The 21172-nt window shown below is 49.4% G+C and overlaps 1 protein-coding gene across 3 annotated transcripts in view; it reads right to left on the bottom strand.

Annotated features, from left to right (window-relative positions):
• The window catches only part of ST3GAL1 (ST3 beta-galactoside alpha-2,3-sialyltransferase 1), a 69320-nt gene that overhangs the window by 19663 nt on the left and 28485 nt on the right, over positions 1–21172 (bottom strand). Inside the window, exons 3-4 of one of the 3 annotated variants that reach the window (XM_084750390.1) lie at positions 6474–6528; positions 2650–2765 (exon numbers count right to left, since the gene is read on the bottom strand). The exons of 1 other annotated variant lie outside the window; for it this stretch is intronic. The gene's annotated coding sequence lies outside the window, so the exon portion shown is untranslated. The remainder of the gene's footprint in view (positions 1–2649; positions 2766–6473; positions 6529–21172) is intronic. One more of the 3 variants, XM_084750389.1, reaches the window with a different exon arrangement.

Genomic DNA, 21172 nt, shown 5'->3' on the forward strand with positions numbered 1-21172 from the left:
GATGCCTGTGATGGATACCATATGCTGGGGGCCAGAGACAGCTCTGATAGCACCATGCTACCCAATGGATTCCTGGTACGGTGCGTGGTCACAGAGGCACTTCCCCATCAATCATTATATGAGCACGGAGGCTTCAGGCTTCATGGAAAAAGTCACTAAGAAAACAGTTCCTAGGTTTGGGGTCAGCTGCAGGGCCACAGCCTGACAGCCTTCTCTGGGCAGGAGACAATGTAACAACACCTCTACAGTCTAGTAGAACGGAGTGAGAAAATGCAGGCGCCTTGTCCAACCCCCATGTGCTAGCCCCAAGCAGAGCGCCAGGAGATGTATTCTGCTTCATCCAATCAACCTGTCGACATGTCAACTTTACACATTAGGAAAATGAAGTCCAGAAAGGGGAAGTCACTGGCTCCAGTATGGAACATTTTGTAAGAGTTATGCTGAGAGGCCGGCTTAGCAGTGTGGGGAGCTAAGAGGCCGGCTTAGCAGTGGGGCTGCAGAGCACAAGCTCTTTTTGCTCGGTTTTGCCTCTCAGATCTGGCCTTGTGCCAGGTCTCTTCTTGAGTCACAGAGGTCTTCTGCCTCAGGGACTCCACATGGAAAGGGGAGGGTCATTCCACCCGGTCTTGCACCTCACAAAGTGACCACAGATGCTATACCCTCCATTTCATTGAGGAAGCATGCACCGAGAGAGGTGTCCTGAGCCACCTGAGCCAGTACCAGTTATGGCTGGAGGTAGAGTGGGAGCGGCCCAGCCATCTGCCAAGTAGGTGTTTAAAATAGACAGTTCCACCCATCCCACCCTGCAGCCTGTTCTGAGTACAAGAGAGGGATGACAGTACGAGATTGCACATCTCTTGCTGCCTATCAAAGGACATCTGAGTAGAGAGCACAGAGCACATTCTGGTCCATTTGCATCTCCTCTGAGCACCAGTAGTGAGAGGCAGATCTGGGGAAGTTTGGCTGCTCCCCTTGGCTCTGAGCAAGATGCCAGGGCTAGAAAGGTAGGAGGGCACAGATGTTCCAGGTGTGGGGCCTGAAACATCTGCCTGAACCTGGCTCTCAGACTTAGCCAGTCAGTGCAAGGCCTCTTCCACACAATGACTCATCCAGACAATTGGAGATACAAATATGTCCCAAGAACACTAACACAGGCACAAGGCACAGCCATGTGAGGGAGGGGCACTGTATGGTTGTGTAAAATGAGGCACAGATCTAAATAGGGGCAGTCCTTAATAGTTCCTTTTTTTTTTTTTTTGATATCTTGTCACCTTCCCTCTAGTGATCCATCCTTCCCCTTGTGAGGGAACAAACCAAGCATGGGGGGGGGGGTGGCGTGGGAGAGAGAGAGAGAGAGAGAGAGAGAGAGAGAGAGAGAGAGAGAGAGAGAGAGACAGACAGAATGACTGTGTGTGTGTCTCTGTGTGTGTGTGTGTGTCTCTGTGTGTGTGTATGTGTGTGTACATTGGAGTTCAGATAAAATTATCATTCTCAGTAAAGAAAAAGACAATCTAACCCTGAAAGGGTGAATTATGGAGGTGAACTGGCTTTCTCTATGAGCACAGACAGTGACCATTTATAGGACTATGATATGTCTCTGCATAGCTCTCCCACTATGCAGGACTTTCATGTCCTCTGCCAGGGTCTAGCATCCCCTATAGTTTGAATGGTTTGTTCGCAAACATAAAACAGAACCCAGCCCAGGCTCAGGCTTTCTTTGCCTCCTGTGCTGTTCTTTGCCCCCAAAGCTCTGTGGCCTCTCTAGACCTTGAATACAATCCCAGCCCACATCACCTCCACAAGATCCTACCTGAGCTACAGTAATAACTACCCTGGCAAGACAGTGTAATAGTAGTATCACTGCTAATGGGTTAACAATCATTCTCTGATTGGATTTCAGGACCACTCAGAAATAAGAACTCATATCTGGCCAAGAATCCATGCCTGGGGAGGCCATGGGCCCTAAGGGAGGAGTTAATTACTATTAGTTTACTACATAAACATAGTACCAAACTCCTTTTTAAATAATTATTTTGTATTCATAGATTAGTACATCACTCAGTCTTCATCAGAGAAGCTTCTTTTTGCACTGCATGGTGCTTAATACAGGGTGATGATGAGTGTTCAGCTATTTCAAAGGTTGAGGAATGTTGCAAAAGAGGTAATGGGAAAAAAAAAACTGTAAAGAGATAGAGTTCATGAAGGCCAGGGGAGAAACAATGTTTTCTGGACATGACATTTACAGGACTGAACTCATAGCAGCTGGGGTTGCCTGCACAAAATCAAAGCCAGTCAACACTGTAGTGTGTGGGGGAGGGGGTGAGCTCATAAGGCCCCCACCTCTAACGGAGAAGCTATCGGCACTTGATAACTGTTAGGAGAGGAAGAGTCAATTTTCTTCAGGGCTGCGACCCCTGGTAAGTAGACCATACATCAGTGGACAGCCTTACACCCTTCCATATAAGGGCAAAACTAATTTAACATAAATAGTTACAAATTAAGAAAACATAAAAGGAGGACATGAAGTTGAAAGTGGGACATGGTGGGGGGGTCTGGGAAGAGTTAAAGGGGAGTGGGACAGATATGATCAAAATATATTATACGCGTACATTAAATACATTTAAAAGTTTAAAGGATACTTTAACACACCTTGACTTCCCATGAAGGCATTACTTCCACCGTTACTAAAGTATTTGCTGCAGCTGTACCTTGTCTCTGCTGTGGTACCTGTTGGGATTACTGGTTCATGAAGAGAAGGCTTTGCCCTGGGAAAATGTATTTTTTTGTCACCAGGGAGACAAGCAGGGACTAAGAAACATTAAAAACAAAAGAAAAAAAAACCCACCCAAGCTGGCTGTCTTCCTATGTGGCTCTACAGCAGACCCCATGGGACAGGCCCAGCGACTTGCACAAGCTGTCTGCCCTGCCCAGGGGCCTTTCCCTGACAGTTTGCTCCTCCATTCAAATCAGAATGGTGGGTGGGGCAGGTGACAGCTCCCTTGGACAAACTGGAAAGTGTCCTTATCATATCACTTCTGCATCCATGTGTTCTAGACCACACAGTGATTAGTGAACACCGTGTGAAAAGCTGAAAGGGTGGGCCTGAAGTTAAGCTGCCTCCACTTCCTCATCTCCGCCCCTCCCCCAGCCCTGCCATTCATCGTTCCCACTGTGCTCCTAGGGGACTTGGAATATCTTTAGCAATCGCTTGGTTTGGGGGGGAGGAGGGGGCAGGGGACCATCTGCATTTTACAAATGAGGGAGCCTAGTGGTTTTTAATATTACCACTCAGCTAATAATACATCTAGGGCTTTTAAATTACTCAGTCTCCACCTAGTAACTGGGTTTTCCAATCCACCTAGTAACTCTTTTTTTTTCCCAATGCTGACATGGTTGGGAGACTTCCTATCTTTTGTGTTCTCAGGCGTCATGCTGACACTTCTACAAGGCCGGATTAGAGGCCTCTGCAGCGCTCTGTTACAAAATGGCAGCACCCTACACTTGATGTTCCTGCCTCAAACTGCAACCCACTGACTGCATGTGCAGGCCTTGGTTCAGGCCTTTATTTGTCTCTCAGAACTTAGGAAAGAAAGACCAGAGTCTCGTGGCCTCTGACTCCTCTAGGAAGCAGGCAGCAGGCAGCACATTCGCTGCCAAACGAAATAAAATCCAGACCTAGATGATGCACCACCACTGTTCTAACCACATGTCCAGATATTTTTATTTATCAAATGACTCCAGATACACCTCGGTGACAGAGCAGATCTCTGTCCATAGCCCTTCCCAGACAGAGCACCCCTGCTGAGGGTCTTTGGGGTATTGGACAGAAGGCAGCGGAAGCAAAAGCGATCTGCCTGAAAAAGCCAAAATTAGCACTATCAACAGGACCACGGTAAAAGCTAACGAAGTCTGGGAAGATACTGGGGAAGGAAGCACACAAGACAGTGAGTGGAAAATGTCTAAACATTGACATTGTGGAGACTGTAAGGATGACTTAGCCAAGCACTCTCTGCAGTTTGGTCGATGGGGAAGGGCAGTTAAGATGAAGGGTCCGCACAAAGAACTTCCTGTTAGAGACACCTGTGTCCTGCCCCCACTCAACTGACATATGTTTCTTGTTCCCTGCCACGGTCCAATAAAAGAGCTACTCGGAGATGACAGACAGAGGAAAACAGAGAGGAGTGGTGGCTGAGACGGTAGGAGAGGCAGACGTGAACACCCAGGCAGACAGGTTAGAAGAGAGCAACGGGTACCAAGTACAATGGCTGACTCAGGGTCTTTGTACCTACTGTTGGCTACACAGCAGTCTTCTTACCCCAGCGTCTGTAAGGAGGGCACGCACAACATCTGAGTCTGTGCTGGAGTCCAAGTCCTTGACCTTTCTGAGGCTCCGTTTCATATCAGGCATATGGGATCAGGATAATCGGATGATGTTCAGTGAAGCAGGCTCGCTGGCAGAGCCACAGCCTGCCCCTGGGGGAGGAGGGTGCAGCCACAGGTCTGGGTTGCTTCCCACCAGGCTGGAGTTCTGGCCTGTTCCTTATGAGATATGTATAGATGATCCCAGCCTGTATCTGACACTGAGGCTAAGAGTTGGGATCCTTGACCGTCTGAGCACATCCCTTGTCGTATGACGAGCTGTGGGAACTGGGCAGTGGGTGCCTGGCAGGTGACAATGCCATCCCATGGAGAAGTAGACCTGGACAGAAGCCAGACCTGCCAGCCGCTTCTGCGCCTCTCCAGCTCCAGTCTCTCCCTGCTTGGGCATCTCTCCCTGAGGCCAGCACCACACAGAGGCCCAAGCTTTGCTTTCTGAATGGAACCTTCTTTTGTTCCATCTGGAGTTATGGGCCTGGTATAGTGATGTGTAGAGGGCTCACAGTCCTAGCTCGGAAATGCATTTGGAGACTAAACGCAAAGCAACAAAATGAAGCAACTTCAAACTGCCCTGAGTGCAGTGGACTAAGGACGCACGAACAGCTTCCTGTCAGAGAGACTTCTGTTCTGCTCCCAGTCAGCTGTCTGATTTTTCTTGTTCCCTCCCAATCCGATAGGCACTTGGGAATGACAGATAGAGAGAAATAGAGAGAAGCCGTGGCTGTGTTGGTGGGGAGGGGGGAGACTGAACACACAGAGGACCAAGGTGGAAGACTGCAATGGGGGCACCAAATACATTCTTTGAGGCAAGGAATGTACTTCCCTGAGGCACACGCTGTTGTTTTCACAGCAGTCTTGCTCTTCACTGCCTTTACTCTGTTATTTTGTGTCTGTGTAGGTACACGTGTGTGTGCAGATGCTTGAGCGTGCACAGGTAAATAAATCCATGTGGAGGCCGGAGGTCGATGACAGATGTCCTTTTTTCGGTCAGGAGCCATCCATCTTGTGTTTTGAGACAGGGTCCTGGGCTCACCCATTATGCTATGCTGGTTGGCCAGCAAAAACCCCAGGGGATTTGCCAGGCTTAGTGTCCCTGCTGCTGAGGTAGCGGGCAAGGATCACTATATCTAGCATTTGAAAATGTGAGTGTAGGACTCAGTTTCAGGTTTCCACACCTGCAAGGCAGGATTTTACTGACTGAGCTACCCACCGTCATCTCTCACTGTACTCGTGACTTTGCTCTCTCCTGGACACCCTAAAGCCACTTGGTTGTAGCTCCCTGGCTCTGTAGCATTTTTCCTCTCCTGCCTGAACCATGAGATAACACTGCACTGCAGGCTCAAGTTACTTGTTTTCCTCTGTGTCCCCTGCTGACCTGTCCCCTGCTGATCTGTGGGATTGGAGATCACCAGGCTGTCTTGTCCCCAGTGACACAGGAGTGCAAACTAAGGCCAGGAGCCAGGTTCTTCCTGCCTGGGCCTCACAGGGGCTATGAGGGAGTGCTCAGTCATCTGAGGTGCTGAGACCTCATTGGGAAGAAGGGGCTGGTTAGACCACAGTGTCCACCTGGAGAAGCAGCTTCTGACCTTGAGACCTTAAGTCTGGAGCTGGCCTTTTCTGGCCGAGCAAATTATAGGTTCCCGGGAGGGACTTCCTCTGGCTTTGCAGAAACCAAACAACCAAAACCAACCGCACGGTGTGACTGTCCAACCACCGAAGACTGTTACTGAGGGTGAGATGCCTCTGTGGCTGAGGCAGGATGTGACGCAGTCACAAGGAGGCACCTGGCCCCTTTGTGGGCTCAATGTTCTGCTTCCTAGAGGGCTGGGTCCTCAGAGGGCTTTTTTTGGGAGAGGTGGATACACTCTTGACAGTCACCCAGGGCTGATTCCTCAACCTAGGACACTAGCGTTATGCTCCGGCGTGCCCTAATGACATACCACCTGCCACCCCCACCTTGGCCATAAGCCTACAGTTCTGCATGAGGTCACCACATCACAAGAGCCACAGCCCAGCCTTTGGTGGAGGAGACAATCAGTCCAGCACCATCTCAGACAATTCAGAGCACAGTCTCTAAAGAGGACCCGAGAGCTTACCTGCTGTGAGGCATCAGTGGAGTTCCTTAACCTCTCTCAGTCTTAGTTTCTTTATCTGAAAAACAGAAACAGTGGCTTGGCTTCAGCAGCAGCAGGAGGGTGGGTGCCTGTAGGACTAAGGACAGAGTTCCTGCAGTTTGCCCAGCTCAGCCTTCCACAGGAAACACTTGCAAAGTGAGTGACAGCCCCTTTAGCGGTTCAGTGCCAGGGAAGAACACACAAGTACTGAAAACAACACTTCTGGACTTCCTGTCCAAGAAAACGGAAACAGCAAAGCTGGTCTGGAGACCAGGCCTCTAAGATAATTTTCAGTTCCAAAATGTTAACTGGGGAACATCTGCCACAAAGTCTGAACTACCTGGGGGCGCTGGTAGGTCCAGATGCTCTTACTCCTGGGGGAGGGGGGTGTGTTGGAGGGGGGAAGGGGCGAATATGGGAAGCATATTCTTAGAAACGGATGTGGGAGCAGGCAGTAGCACTTTCCTGGTGGCCCACAAATACAGGCTGAGCTCTGCCTTCATCCCAACCTCAGGGCAGTAGCTGCCTTACAGGGAGGGGACAGCAGGAAGAATGTGAGGTCAGAGCCTGGGCTGGAGCTCAGATCTCAGGTCAAAGGCCATGACCTCTGTCTGACTCAGGCTCCTGCTGCAAAGTCACCACAAGGGTCTCAGAATTGGGAGTCCTTTTGGGTAAGAGATTTATTAGGTGGGTTCTGAACATTATAGAAACGCAGCATAGGAGTTGGGAGGGGGCTCTTACAGGTTTTATAGGTGGGGGAGGGGCTTCCAGGCCATGTGGTTGATGAGTAGCCTAAAGGACACGCCTGCGTTCAGGTTGTCTCTGATTCCTAGGGAACAGGAAGGCAGAAGTTCTGCCCTTGAGTTAATGTGTGTCCAACATGAGGGAGCGCTGCTGGTGAACATGGCTCGAAAGGCCCTGGCCCAAACTTAGCAGTCATAGCCCAAACTTAACAGGAGGCAGAAAGAAGTTTTGACTCTGGACCATTCTTTTAGGGCCAGGAAACAGGTAGCTAGGAAACCATGTCCTGACTCTATGCATCTGGTGTGCAGGGGGTGGGGGGTGGGGGTGTTGGGCACAGCTAGAGACATCTGGAAGAGTCCAGATTGGGTGTGGCCAGCAGAATAGACTGACGTATGAGAGGAGAGAGGGAGGAAAAAAAAAAAAAAGAGGAAGATAAAAGCAGAGAAGGCAAAGAGAACCAAAACAGTGCATAGCCAAAATGGCTGAGTTATTTAGGAAAGAGATGTTAGTGAAGAGAGGCAAAGCTCAGGGGCTGGAGAGAGTTAGGGTAGGAGGTGGGACTGAGGAGTGTGAAGAGGGGCCAGGATGCTGTAACAGGTACTTTTGAGGCTGAGGCTGGTGGCTAGAATCTGCTTTGATATGTTAATAGGCACCTCAGTTAGCCAAGTGTCCTGGGTTTCTTTGAGGCCTGACAGTGTGGAAACTTTCACTTTATACACCTGGTGCTAACCCCCACCCCCCCCCACCCCAGGGTTCATATTGTTAATTAAGAGAGCTGCAGCAGGGTGTGGCCTGAATTTAGGAGAGGGAGAGAAGTAATGGGGCGCCTGTGTCCCAATGGGAGGTATACCAGTGTTCTAAGGCTGTTAGTAGACTTAGAGGAAAGATGTGGAGTTTTCAGCACTGTGCCTGACAAAGGGGAGCTGGGGATGACTGCCTGATATATGGGGGTTGAAGGGTAAGCCCAGGGGCCTGGATCTTGATGTTGCTCTCACACTTGCTTAAAAGAGTTACTCTGGGGCCCACAGGGTAGGAAGTTCACGTTGTACTTGGATGGGGTGAGGGCTGCCGGGGAGGGGAGGTTGATCTCCTTAGGCACACAGAGGCACAGAAGGGAGAGTAGGGTGGGAAGGCACATGTGGGGCACACGTTCCTCACTCCACCTGCCACAGCAAGACTTTTTCGGGCTAGCCTAGGAATTTGGACTGGAATGGTGGTTTCCCGGGATCTGTCAGGCACCATCCTGCTGCCTTCTGCTCACACCCCCATGCTGCCTTCAGACCGATGTCAAGTGTCTCCACCCTCAAGAGTGGGCTGCCGGAACTTTACACAGCACACCAAGTTCTGAGTCATTTCCAAACTCCTCCTTTGCCTGGGGGAAAAAAGTGGTCACACTTGGCATCTCTGAGACAACCCACAGGACCCAAGGGACCTTGGGTATCTGGATCCCAGCCAAAGAAATGAACACCTGAAACCTACCTGCCCAGTGAAGTGACCCTAAGGGTCACTGGATTCATTTGCAACCTGAGGAAAGCCCAGCAGGGCTCTTGATCAACATGCCCCGCCCACTCCTACTTGCTGCTGCTCAAGTTTCCTGTCATACAGGAGTTGCTTCAACCCGAGAAACCCCCTTTCCCTTCCAACCCACCACCCCAGGAAGGTGGCCCCCTCACCCTAACATGGGCCATCCTTGAACTGCCTATCAAAGTGAAGGCTAGCCCTAGCTGGGAACACACCATGCTCTGCAGCTGCTTCCGCCTGGCTCTGCTCCCAGACCCCTCTGGAAACACTTCCTAGGTAGTCCACGTGCTCTGAAGCCCTGCCTCAAGCTCTGTTGGGAGGGAACCGAGAAAGACGTGGTGTGAGGCTGGTCTGAGCAACGAGCATCAGGAAAAAAAAAAAAAAAGACCTCCGAAGTGGTGCCCTTCCAAGTGCAGAGAGATTTGTGAAGAGCAAGATCCTCATCGCAGACCTGGTCCAGCCCTCTGGCCTCACGTCACGTGCCAGAAACCAGCGGTCACTTGGCAAAGAATTACCCAGTCTCCAGTACATGGCAGGCCTCACCCCTGATCCTGGCAATGGCACTGTGAACAAAATGAAGCCTCTTCTTTCCTGGAGGCTTGTTGAGTCTAATCGTAAAAACCGGTAAACAAGGAGCAGGTTTGTAGAAAAGCCTAGAGTCTCTGAGGCAAGTAGAAGGATAGGAATGGGAAGCCCAGCCCCTGGGCTGTGATGCATGGCGGGAAATTCTTGTCTCTGGTCCAGATGCTAGGGTCTTTGCAGCATCTGCCAGCAGGCTGATCCGTTAGCTGGCATGACAGGTTCTTCCAGAGCATCAAAGCTGCTGGTTTCATGCAGCTAATTCTAATTAAAATTTAACCTTAGAATTAAAACGCAGCTCCTTGGTTGCACTAATCAATGAACAAATTAGCACTACTAATTCAATAAAGTAATTTGATCAAAATTAAATATAAAATGAGTCCCTCGGTGGCAGCAAATTTCGGGCGCTTATTAGCCTGGTGGCTGGTGACTACTGCCCCAGCCCGAGCTGCTTGCTGTATTGACTCACTGTCACAGGCTCCAGTAGAAAGTGCAGACCTGGGAGGTCCTAGTAGAGTTCAGGGTGAATGTTTTGGGTAAAAATCCCTGTCCTAAAGCTCCCTGGCTGTGTGGCCGTTTGTAGATGACCAACTCTCTGTGAGTTGTTTCTTCACTGTCAACAACTGTACAGGACTGACACCTTGAATTCTGCTAAAGACCTTGAGTCAGTGCCATGATCTGAGGGGAGACAACTGGGCAGGGTTCCCAGAAGAACATCCTACTGAGCTCCAGAGACATTGGAAACACAGGGAGCAGGGACCAGGAAGAGAGACAGGGACAGAGAGCCTCCAGGTGAAAGGGACCTGCAATACATGCTGGGAGTGGCAGCAAGCTGAACAGAAGGAATGGAACATCTTTGTAGGACCAGGGACATTTGCCCATCAAATTACTTAAGGACAAAATCTCTTCACATACCCACTTTCAGGTCCTTTCTCTGATTTCCTCTGTCCTTGGAAACCTATGCGTCCTGGAGTCCCCAGGCCAAGCCCTTCTTTTAGGCTAGCTGTTGCTATGCCAAAAGAGAGTAAGGCCCAGGAGGAAACTATTGGGGGGGGGGCTCTTGGAGACCAGCTCCACTCTCTAAGGCAGCAGTTCTCAACCTGTGGCTTGTAACCCTTTTGGGGGTCAAGTGAAGTAGTAAATAAAATAGTTTTATGGGTGGGGTCCATGACAACATGTGGAGCTGAATTAAAAGGTCACAGAATTAGGGAGGCGGAAGAAATTAGGGAAACTATACCTTTCACGATAGCCACAAGCAATATAAAATATCTAGAAGTAGTTCTAACCAAGCAAGTGAAGGACTTGTTTGAAAAAAATTTCAAATCTCTGAAGAAAGAGATTGAAGATGGCATCAGAAGATGGAAGGATATCCCTTGTTCGTGGATCGGGAGAATTAACATAGTAAAAATGGCCATCTTACCAAAAGTAATTTACAGATTCAATGCAATCCCTATCAAAATACCTCACAAAAATTTAAAGACATTGAAAGATCAATTCTCAACTTCATATGGGGGAAAAAAAACCCAGAATAGCTAAAACAATACTATACAATAAAAGATCCTCTGGAGGAATCTCCTTACCCGATCTCAAGCTGTACTATAGAGCAACAGTAATTAAACCTGCATGAGACAGTGACTTTTAACCTCTATCTCATTCCCTTTTAAGGCCATTGGTACTTGGGACACAACTTCTGAATGACTGTGGTCCAAAGAGGCTCACAAGGAGTGGCACTATTAGGAGGTGTTGGCCTTCTTGTAGTAGGTGTGGCATTGTTGAAAGGAAGTGCGTCATGTTATTGGGAGCTGGTTTTGCGGTCTCAGATGCTCAAGCCAGGCCACTGTCTTAGGGTCTCTTCCTGCTGCCTGCAGATCAACTCTAAGCTACCTCTCCAGCACTAGGCCTGCCAGCATGCTGCCATGCTTCCTGCCGTGGTGATAATGGACAAAACCTATGAACTATAAGCCAGCCCCAACTCCTTCATAAGAGTTGCTGTGGTCATGGTGTCCCTTCCCAGCAATAGAACCCTAACTAAGCTAGGACTGTAACTCAGTTGGGAGAGTGCTTATCTAACATTCTTGAAGTCTTGGCTTTAATCTTCGGCATCCCCAACAGAGCATGGTGGTCCACACTTGTAACCTCTGCATACATGGAGCTAGGATCATCAGAAGTTCAGGGTCACCCTAGGCTGCAAAGCCAAGTTCAGTGACAGTCTGGGATTACTGAGATTTATTCTCAATGGAAAGAAAAACAAAACAAACGGAGGCAAAAAGATAAGTCACAGCCCTAAACCTGCAGTCACCTTGAGTTCCAGGAATAGCCAGGCCTGTAGGCAGACAGCCCACCCTCAAGAATGAGGACAATTATCTGTGAAGGAGAGGCTGCACCTAGAAGCAGCTCACCTGGAAAAAAAAAACAACCAGATTTGTCCCTTTGGGCAAGGATGGTGAAGGCAGTGAAGACAGAAATTAATAGCTCATCGATCTCCTTGCATGAGTGAAGGGGAGACGGTGATGAGTGGGATTATAACTTAAGCAGGAGTGACACTCACACTAGGACCCCTGAAGAAAGCCTATTTGGGAGTCTCTGGACCCCTCTCTGTTTTTCTCTTCCAAGATGCACTGGTGAAATCTCTCTGCTTTGCAGCCTTTCTAGTCCCCTCCGTAGGTGTGTTGGGATGCCTCTGAGTAGAGACTGTTGTAGCTGCTGGGAACGGTGCTTTGGGCCTCAGACTGCAGTTGCTCTTTGCGATGAGGAAAGCAGCTGTCATAAAAGTGCAGTAATGGTGACCTGCCAATCTGCCTAGGTTTTCAGCAACACAGATAGCATCTCATGCTGGGCACAGACATGCTGAATGTGTATGTGGGCATCAGGTAGGCTTCACAAGCTGCAATAGTGAAAGGGCAGGGACCCGAGCGTGGAAAGAGAACAGAGTGGTCCTCTCCCAGGTCTTTATCTCTATGTTCTGGCAGTGAGCATCCAAACTGGGATTTGAAGGGATAAACATAAATGCCCATCACCATAGGAGAGAAAGGGTGAGGAAGTGTAAGCCTTTCCATTTCCTTCTTTAATCGCCAGCATTGTTTAATTGCCAGCTTTCTCTCGAGCTCCTGGATTAAACCCGGATGTCTTGGCAGTGTGTACTCATCTCAAGAACTTGAAAAGATCCAAAAACACATTTTGAAATTTTCTTTTTTTTTTTTGTCAAGCCAACAAACATTTGCTAGGAAAGAAAAGCAAGCCTGGGGACACTGAGGGCTCAGCTGAATGAGGCTTGGGGAGTGTCTGGTATCTTAAATTGTTGCAAAAACACCAATCAAGAGTAGAGTGGGACTTTTCTGGTTCCCTTACCTGCAGATGGGTGCTTACAGGTCACCCTGTATGCCTGGTACTTTCTATGCTAGCAAATGCTAACCTCTTAGGTACACACAGACAAGCACAGGGATGCAGCTCCTTATCTTGGGTCACACAGCTCTGAGAGGGCAGTGCCAGTTCCTGAACTCAGGACTCCCCACTCAAGAGCCGATGCCTACAGACACATATGACCCTAAGCTGCCTCACTTCATCTCTGATTCGGACTTTTTAATGCCACTCACAGTCCCCTCCGTTGTAACAAGAGGTCCCAAAGACCAGAAAAAGGAGACAGGGCTCCCCAGATGGAGACTATGCAGGCTCCACTCAGCCTTTCAAGCCTGGTTCTGCGGTATGTTGCCATGTTACCAAGCATGGCAAATCCGGTGGGAAAACAATCACCCAGAAAAGACTCTGCAAAGTCAAATTGTGATTTCTAGTTGACAAAGAAAATTGGTGAATCAGCCCTGGCTGCAGGAATATCTCAGGAGCTGGGTTAGAAGGGAGAAGAAGTCCCTAGGCCCCTCTCTCTCCAAGAATATATAAACACTAAAGACACCACATTGACTCAGACATTGCCACCGACAATCCCCTTCATTGTAACAAGAGATCATGGAGGCCAGGAAAGAGGCAGGGATACTCCAAAGACGGGGCTCATGCATGTTCCACCCAGTTCCTAAGCCTGCTTCTCTGGTTTGTCACCATGTCCCCAAGCATGGCAGAGCCAAAGAAACAGCCACACAGAGAAGCCTCTGCAAAGGCAAACTGGGTCACTCTCAGATAAGTCCATCCCACAGGAAGTCCAGCAGAACTGCCTGGAAGGAGGCTCAGACCAACTGAGCTACCAGGAAAGGACACTCTGCAACTTCTTGAGCTGCCTGCGGGCTCCTCTGTGTGCCTCCGGTTCCCAGCCTACATGGCTACCATCTAATCTGCTTTGGTGATGCAGATGTCATTGAGACATTTCTGTTCCTGTAAGTAACCCCTCACCCAGATTCCTGCAGTCACTCCAATAAAACTCACTGGCTCACCAAGTTGGTATGTATGTTGTGTCTCCCAGCAACAGTCTGTCTCCCAGCAGTACATCCATGGATGAAGGTGATGGTGAGCCTGGTGACTTCCACAGAGGGAAGGCGGGATCCTCTTTTTGTTTCGCCTAGACACATGACACCTGCACCGCCAATTTGGCCCCCGAGATCCTGGACAGCCTTTCCTAACCCCTCTGTCCTCTGCAGGTCAGACAGAATGCTCAGCTTGAGGCTAGCCCTCCTACTGCCCGATGGAAGGATCCCCCCTCCTCCTCCTCCTCCTGGAACCTACACCCTGGCCAGTGAAAATACAGAACCTCAGGTCACATCCAGAGCTCTGCCACCACCAAGGCCTCATAGAACTACTTTCTGCATGGAATCAAGGCCCAGCTGAGAAGCTTGGGGAAGCTCTTGTGGGGAGCTAGCTCCTCCTTAGAAATTGCCTGCTTATAGAATTCTAGGGTTGGAAAGGGGATTGAATAAAAGCAGCCACCCTAACCCAGCATTTCAGGCTACATTCTCCTCCAGGAAGGCTGGGGACGCCTTGGAGGTCGGCTGGCAGAAGCTGAGAATATAGATGTATCCTTGCTCTGAGGCACAGGAGCCCGGAAGCCCAACAGGGACTGCAAAGGAACTCTGCCCTGCTCAGCTGTATCGTGGGTCAGGTATACCTCCTGGTTCCCAAGAAAACTCCCTGGGCCTTTAACCCTCAGTTTTCAGGTAAAGACCTGAAGTTCAGAGAGGCAGAAGCCTCTGTTTGAGACTGTGTTTCCTGGAACAGGCTTTCGTCTCAGAAATGGGAGGAGACTTCAGAGGAGGCTGGCAAGCTCCACATCAGCCTCTTATGCCAGGAGAGCAGTTGCACTTGGTCTGTCTAGCTAACCTGTGAGGGGGTGAGAAGAAGTGGGTGGGGTGGGAGGGAAACAGAGGCCAGACAGAAGGGGGAGGAGATAAAAAAAGCCCTCCTCAGCCATTGGAAAAAGGCAAATGAAGACAGAAGGTGACATCTTGTGACACCGATCAACTTGGTGGAAATGAGAAGACACTGGCCATGAGCAGGCTGTGATGCGTTCTTGTCATGTCATCCCTACTAATGGGGGGCATAGGGGACATAAGCCATGCTGAGGAACCCTTTGGAAGTGCTAAGGCATGTTTCATACAGGCTTGTGATAAATTCCACTTAGGAGAATCCCAGAGTTGCTCAAATTATCAAGCAGTCTCCTGGAGGTTGTCATACAAGTTTAAAGAACAACAGCTGTCTGTAAAGAATTTACAATAGGCGATATTGCTATGACATCATTTACAAGAGCATGGGACTGTATTGCTATGACACCAGTTACAATAGCATGGTATTGCTATGTACATCATCCTCTATGGTGTCGAAGCAGCAGGAGCCAGGGAATAAGGAGATGGCCACCATCCACTGTCAGTAATAATGGCTGAGAAGGCATAGGACACACTTCGAGACTGAAAAACTGAACTAGCTGAAGGTCTGTTACTGCTAACCCTCGCACGGCTCTCCACAACGTCGCCTGTTTATTCTGCATTCCTTCCATGCACGATGACTAAACCCTTGCCTTGGGTCAAGTGATAACCTAGGTGTAGGAGGACCAAAGCAGGAACAAACCTGACCACAAGGAGAAACTGAAATTCTAGGAGAGGCAGAGAGCAAATAAAGGCGACAGTGCATATCTGGTGGGATGTCTCTATGTCACTTGAAGAGGGCTGCAGAATAGTCATGGGGGTAGGTGTGTGCCGGTACTGTTTCATGGTTATTCTTCAGGGAACTCTTCTTGCTGGAGGTTGCCGCCTTTCTTGCCATGGAAGTTTGTTTGTCCAGACACTCCAGGTCAGCCTTCCAAAAGCTCTGAGTCATCCCAGTCCTGAGACAAACTTGATCTGATTACGAGGACTCAAACAGCTGCCAAGTCATCCCTGTAGGATGCTGAGTCAGAGCCCATCTCTGCCTTTGCTGAGCCAGGAGCACCTAGGCGTTGGTCCCTGCTCAGCACAAAAGAGCTACAAGCCTCTTCCAGGAGGCCTGGTCCTTACCAGGTCTGCCTTGCCACAGTCTTCCACTTGGCACAAAAGAACAGTCACCCAGGCGTGAAAAGCCTAGAAAATGGCTGTCTGCTTCCATCCCCAAAATCTCAATGTACCATCACCGTTGTGTGCAGAGATGCTTATGGTGATGTCATTTTAGCGAGCACCATGCATGTCAGAGTGCTTCTACACATGCCGCTGCAAGGAAGTCATCACTACGGGGTACGTGGTGCAGGCTGCGATCCCAGCACTCGGGAAGGAGAGGCAGGCAGATCAGGAGTTCAAGCCTCAACTACATAGAGAATTTGAGGCCAGCCTGGGATAGGAAAGATTCTGTCTCTAAGCAAGCAAGCAAGCAAACAAACAAACAAAAGCAAAACGAGAAGAAAACACCATCAGGTAGGTAAGTCATGGGTGCAAATACGTTATCAGATGGATTAGGCAGCATGGGGTATCGTCACACCTCATAACACACCTGGAGTTTCCAACAGCACTGAAAGTACTCAATGTACTGTGCAGTCAGAAAGCATAAAGAAACCATCACTGAAGCAGAACTCCAGAGAGAAAACCAGAAGGAAACATGGGGACAGGTAAGAACACTAGAAGGGGCAGTCATGGGAATCTGGGTGTCCACTGTTTTGTTTTCGGAGCTTTCATGGCTTTCTCAGCTTCTTAAGATTTGCTTCACTGACCACAGACCAGTTCTCTGATTGGGAATTATAACTGTCTAATTTAAAACACTGACCACTGGTGGTCCCCAGTGCTGGGCACTGTGGGGGTGAGGTCAGGGTGAGGGAGTCTCCACTCTTGGGACCTTGACCTGAGACCTCCAGAAACTGAGTGTCTGGGGCGAGGCAGCCGAGGAACCATTTCCCTAGGCTCAACTTGAAGTCAGTCGAGCCCAGAACAGTGAAGGACACCACAGGAAGTTGAGCTCAAGGCAGGCATGTGAGAATGTTGCCCCAGCAACACTTAGAAATCAAAATCACTGATGCTGCCTCCTGACAGCACCTAGAGGATGCTGCCCTGCATTGGCGGAGACCAGCCCAACTGTTGTTCCAACCAAAACCCCCACCAGAGACGGCAGGGTCCCTTCTCTATTGCAAAGTGGGGTCACTGGGTAGGGCACAGTCTGCTGGCCTGCAGCCTGTCCTTGTATGGATGTGCTGGGACTGAAGGTCAGAGTTGAAAAATCTGCTCAGAGGAAGCAGCTACCTTATCATCCAGGGCAGCACAATAGGTGTAGGGCAGAGCACAGAATGGTCCAGGCTACCTTCTCACCCAACTCTCACGGTACTTTACACAATGATGGAAGAGAGTGCTTGAAACCTGGGTGTACAGTCCCAGCAGTTACTCTGTGGGAGCACAGGTTTCCTTCATACTGCTGGAGAGCCTTAGCCTTCTCTCCACTTCCAGGTCACCTAGAAACTGCTCTGCACTGTTACTCTTTCCACTATGATAGACTGAATGCTCTAAGACTATGAGCCCAATTAAGCCCTTCCTGCTTTAAAATCATCTCCCTTAGGTCTTTGTCATAGCAATGGCAAGCAAAGATGGTCAATGTGAGTTACTGTAAACCAGCTAAGAGCAGGGGATTATCAGGGCCTCAGAGAGGCTCCGGTTCCTTCTCCCTCCTGGGGATCTGAAGGCAATTGACTCCCAGCAAGAGCCCAGCTCAGCAGTGATGGTTCTGCGGGTCCACCAGGGTTGGGGGGCTTGAAGGGAAGACGAAAAGGGGTGCTTGGAGTTGACATAGCCTTGAATGATAGACTTCAGTCTGAGGTCCTCACAGTGTGCCTGGGCATGGAAAAGAAGCCTTGAACTGAAAGCATGACCCAGCTCCAGGCATGGATCTCTCTGCAACTCCTATCCGCAAATACAAAACACCCGGGCAGCCCTATCCTCTAGAGAGCTGTGATCCTCACCCTCGATGACTGTTCATTACCACCCAGAGCACACAAGCTGTTCTAGAGGAAGAGGTGGGAAGGTAGAACTGATGAGGACTGTTAAGGGTCCCCAGCCGCCTGGAGTCACCCAACTCCCACAGAAGGCCACCACATTCAGTTTGTCAGATTGCGTGGTTTGCTTCAAGCTGCCCATGGCTTCTTTTCTACTCGGACGTCTGCCTCGTTATAAAGCATCTCCATGGGCCCGAACACAACTGAAAGAATCCTGGGTTCCAGGAAGCAGAGACGATCACGAAGGCTTTGCAATTGCAGTTATAGGCAAGCAAAAAGTAGCCCACTTAGATTTCCTAGGAATTCACAGGGGTAAGAGCTCAGTGGTTCTCACATGAGCTCACCAGCTCAGCATGGAATGCAGGGTCCCCGTAGTTCACAGTGGGCAAAGGAAGCTACACAGGAGGGGATAAGGAGAGGAAGTGATGTGTGTGGAGGGTCAAAGCTCAGCCATGGTGGTACTGCAGACCCAACATAAGCTAGGTTCATGGAAGGCAAGGCTTGAACCCCTGTCCTCATAAGCTTTTAAGGTGCTAGAAAGAGGCCACGTAGGAATGGCTTTCTGTGTCTCTCTGGCCACAGTAAGGCAGAGGCTATTGCTGCAGTGGGGAGCTGCATTTCTTGAGGCCGAATTTGTGGTATCTAGCAGCTGCTGGGGGAATCTGACAGGCAAATAGTAGCTGGCACGTAACGGTTTCTCATAAAGGAGAGAAACAGGCACACCTGGGGATAAGGGAACAGGAGTCCTTGAGGGGACTGTACTTGGGAAGGGCCTTAGGGTCTGAGAGTGGGGTGCTGCTCTTGAATGAAGCTGGAGTTTATAAACATCAGGACCCATCTACCATCCCCCCCCCGCCCCCCACCGAAAGACCTGGACATTGTGGGAAGCAGGCGGACAGGGAAGAAGAGCCCAAATCGAGGCTCAAGGTCTACACAGGACACTATAGGCACAGGCCGGTGAGGTGTAGTGGGAAGGTGCATGGGAAAGCTTCCACCAAAGGCCACCACGGCCTCTTTGACCCATTCATCTTCATGTTCTCTGCTTTTGCTTTTCTGTCAGCTCCCTGAGATCTACCCCGCTGGTCTTCAGGCACCTTCCTGGGTCTCTAGTGATCACAAAAGTCCCCTCTGCAACACAGCTCTGCTCCCTTGATGGCCACACCTTTAACCATTGTAGTCAACACAGGACTCTTCCCTAGGAGCACCAGGGCTTCCCAAAGGATTTGGTTTGTCCTAGTGAGGAAACTCAGTTCTCTGAGCCTTGCCTTCCCTCATGGCTCTCCATTGGGTACTGTGTAGTGAGAATTTTGTTTTTTGGTTTTTTTTTCTTTTTTTGGTTTTTTGAGATAGGGTCTCTCTGTGTCAGCCTTGGCTGTCCTGGCTGTCGCTTTGTAGACCAGGTTGGCCCGAATTTACAGCGATTCACCTGCCTCTGCCTCCCGAGTGCTGGGATTAAAGGTGTGTGCCACCACGCCTGGCTGAATTTTGGTCTCCTTAAAAACGCAGTTGTTATATTATGTGAATATGTTTTTGTTTGAATCCCAGGTGTGGGATACGCGGCCACTTCAGATTGTCTACAGGAATTGACTATAATGTGTCTCTGTGTCTCATGTTCTGGTAGGGGCATGATTTTGCCAGCTGAAGATAGTTTAAGTTTAGGATTCTGGGGACTCCGGAGAGGGTGTAAATGCTAGGGCCCTGAGAGGGCCTGTGGTGACTGCTGCTGCCCTTGCTGCTGCTGATTCCTACTACTGCTTTTGCTAGTTGTTGATTGTTTTTGCTGTTGGATGGATTGCTGCTCCTGACCATGAAGACTGGACTTGCTCCAAGAAATTCAATGCCCCTAATCAGCAGGAAGTAGTCTAAAGAGCTCCATGCTCCCTTTCCCCTCTATCCTCCTTTCTCTCCTACCTAGTGCTGGGGGTGGAGGTGGCAGTTGGAAGGGATTGGGGTGGAGGAGGATGGTAGGTAAAAGAATCCAATAAAGTAGCCAAAAGTCTGGCTACAGTACTTTTAGCCGAACTTATGAATAAACATAGTAGGGGGCGGGCACACCAGTGCAGGCCTTAATAGAATATCTTCAGGCAAGTGTCCCTTCAGGACCTTAGCCTCTGGGGGCCTCCCTCCCTCCTCCCAAGGTGCCGCTGAGTCAGAACAGGCAGGCCAGACTTGCTACTGGTTCTAAAGAGTCTCATGGGTAGGGACACGTGCACCTTTGAAGACCGTGGGTATCTAGGAAGAGAGCCCTGGGGCAAAGTGCTCTCAGCTGTGGCTCATGTGGCTCTGTGGGTCCTGGGATGGCCCTGGGGTTTCCTATGCTGATCTCTACTGTGTCTAGGTGTTAAAGAAACAGCAGCAAAAACCAGAAGACAAAAAGTCAGGCGCTGTCACCAGCCTAAAGAGGAGCTCCAGGGAAGCAAAGGGGAGCAGGTGGCTTTTAGCACCTGGTCAGACATTTGTACCTGACCTTTGTAACTACATTCTGTACAGCACCCTCTAAACAAACTACCAGTTGACCTCCTCGGTGTCTCCATTCTGGGTGCAGAGACACCCAGACAGAAACTGAGGAATGACAAGTGGAAGACTTTTCTAGAGGGACGTACAAGGTTTGTTTAAATTTGTTTCAGTATATGCACAGTACATTTTATATATTTATAAATGCATATGGATATATGTGTGTATATTACATAAAATAATAATGTCATGCATGCTATATAGTGTTTATGCATATGCACATATATGCACTAAATGCATACAGTAAGTATGTGCATGCATGCAATGTGAATGAGTGTGTAGACATACAGGCACACGTGTAAGTTCTGCAGCATTTCTGATCTACTTGGCCCTTGGAGTTTTATACTATTCACCCTGATAATTCCTCTAAGTAGGTGTTATCCCTGTTTATAGAGAAAGGAAGTGAAGCACGGCAAGCTTCAACAGCTGGCTGTGGTCCCTGGATACGCTGCAGCTGCGTGAGGAATACAGCCCTTCGCCATCAAGCCCAAGAGAGCCCATGTACCTGTTCTTACAGCCATCCCCAGAACTGCCATGGAGAGGAGGCCAGTGAGGGGAGGAAGCGCAGATTAAGCCCCATGGAGAGCTCTTTGAGGACCAGCATGGCCCCTCTGTGGAGTTCATAGACAGAACCGTTCCACACTAACACCGGGCTCCTCCCTGGCTTTCACTCCTACCCTCAGGGGCAGATGACATCTTATTTCATGACAGACTGAAAGAAAGGCAGAGACTGACACTCCAGGTGTCACCCAAACATTGACAAAGCATGCCCAGAAACACCACTCTCCTCACTAACTTAATTTCCGTCCAAGTATTTTCCTTGAAATGCTGCAGGTGTAACCTTATAACCAATTATTACTATTTTCAGACAATGAGATAAACATTTCAAGAATTCTTTAAGATTTTCACCCAGAACAGTGCCTATTAACACATCTGAATTATGTGA

Source organism: Acomys minous (genome assembly GCF_964271855.1).
Source record: "Acomys minous genome assembly, chromosome: 12".
Lineage (NCBI taxonomy): Eukaryota > Metazoa > Chordata > Mammalia > Rodentia > Muridae > Acomys > Acomys minous.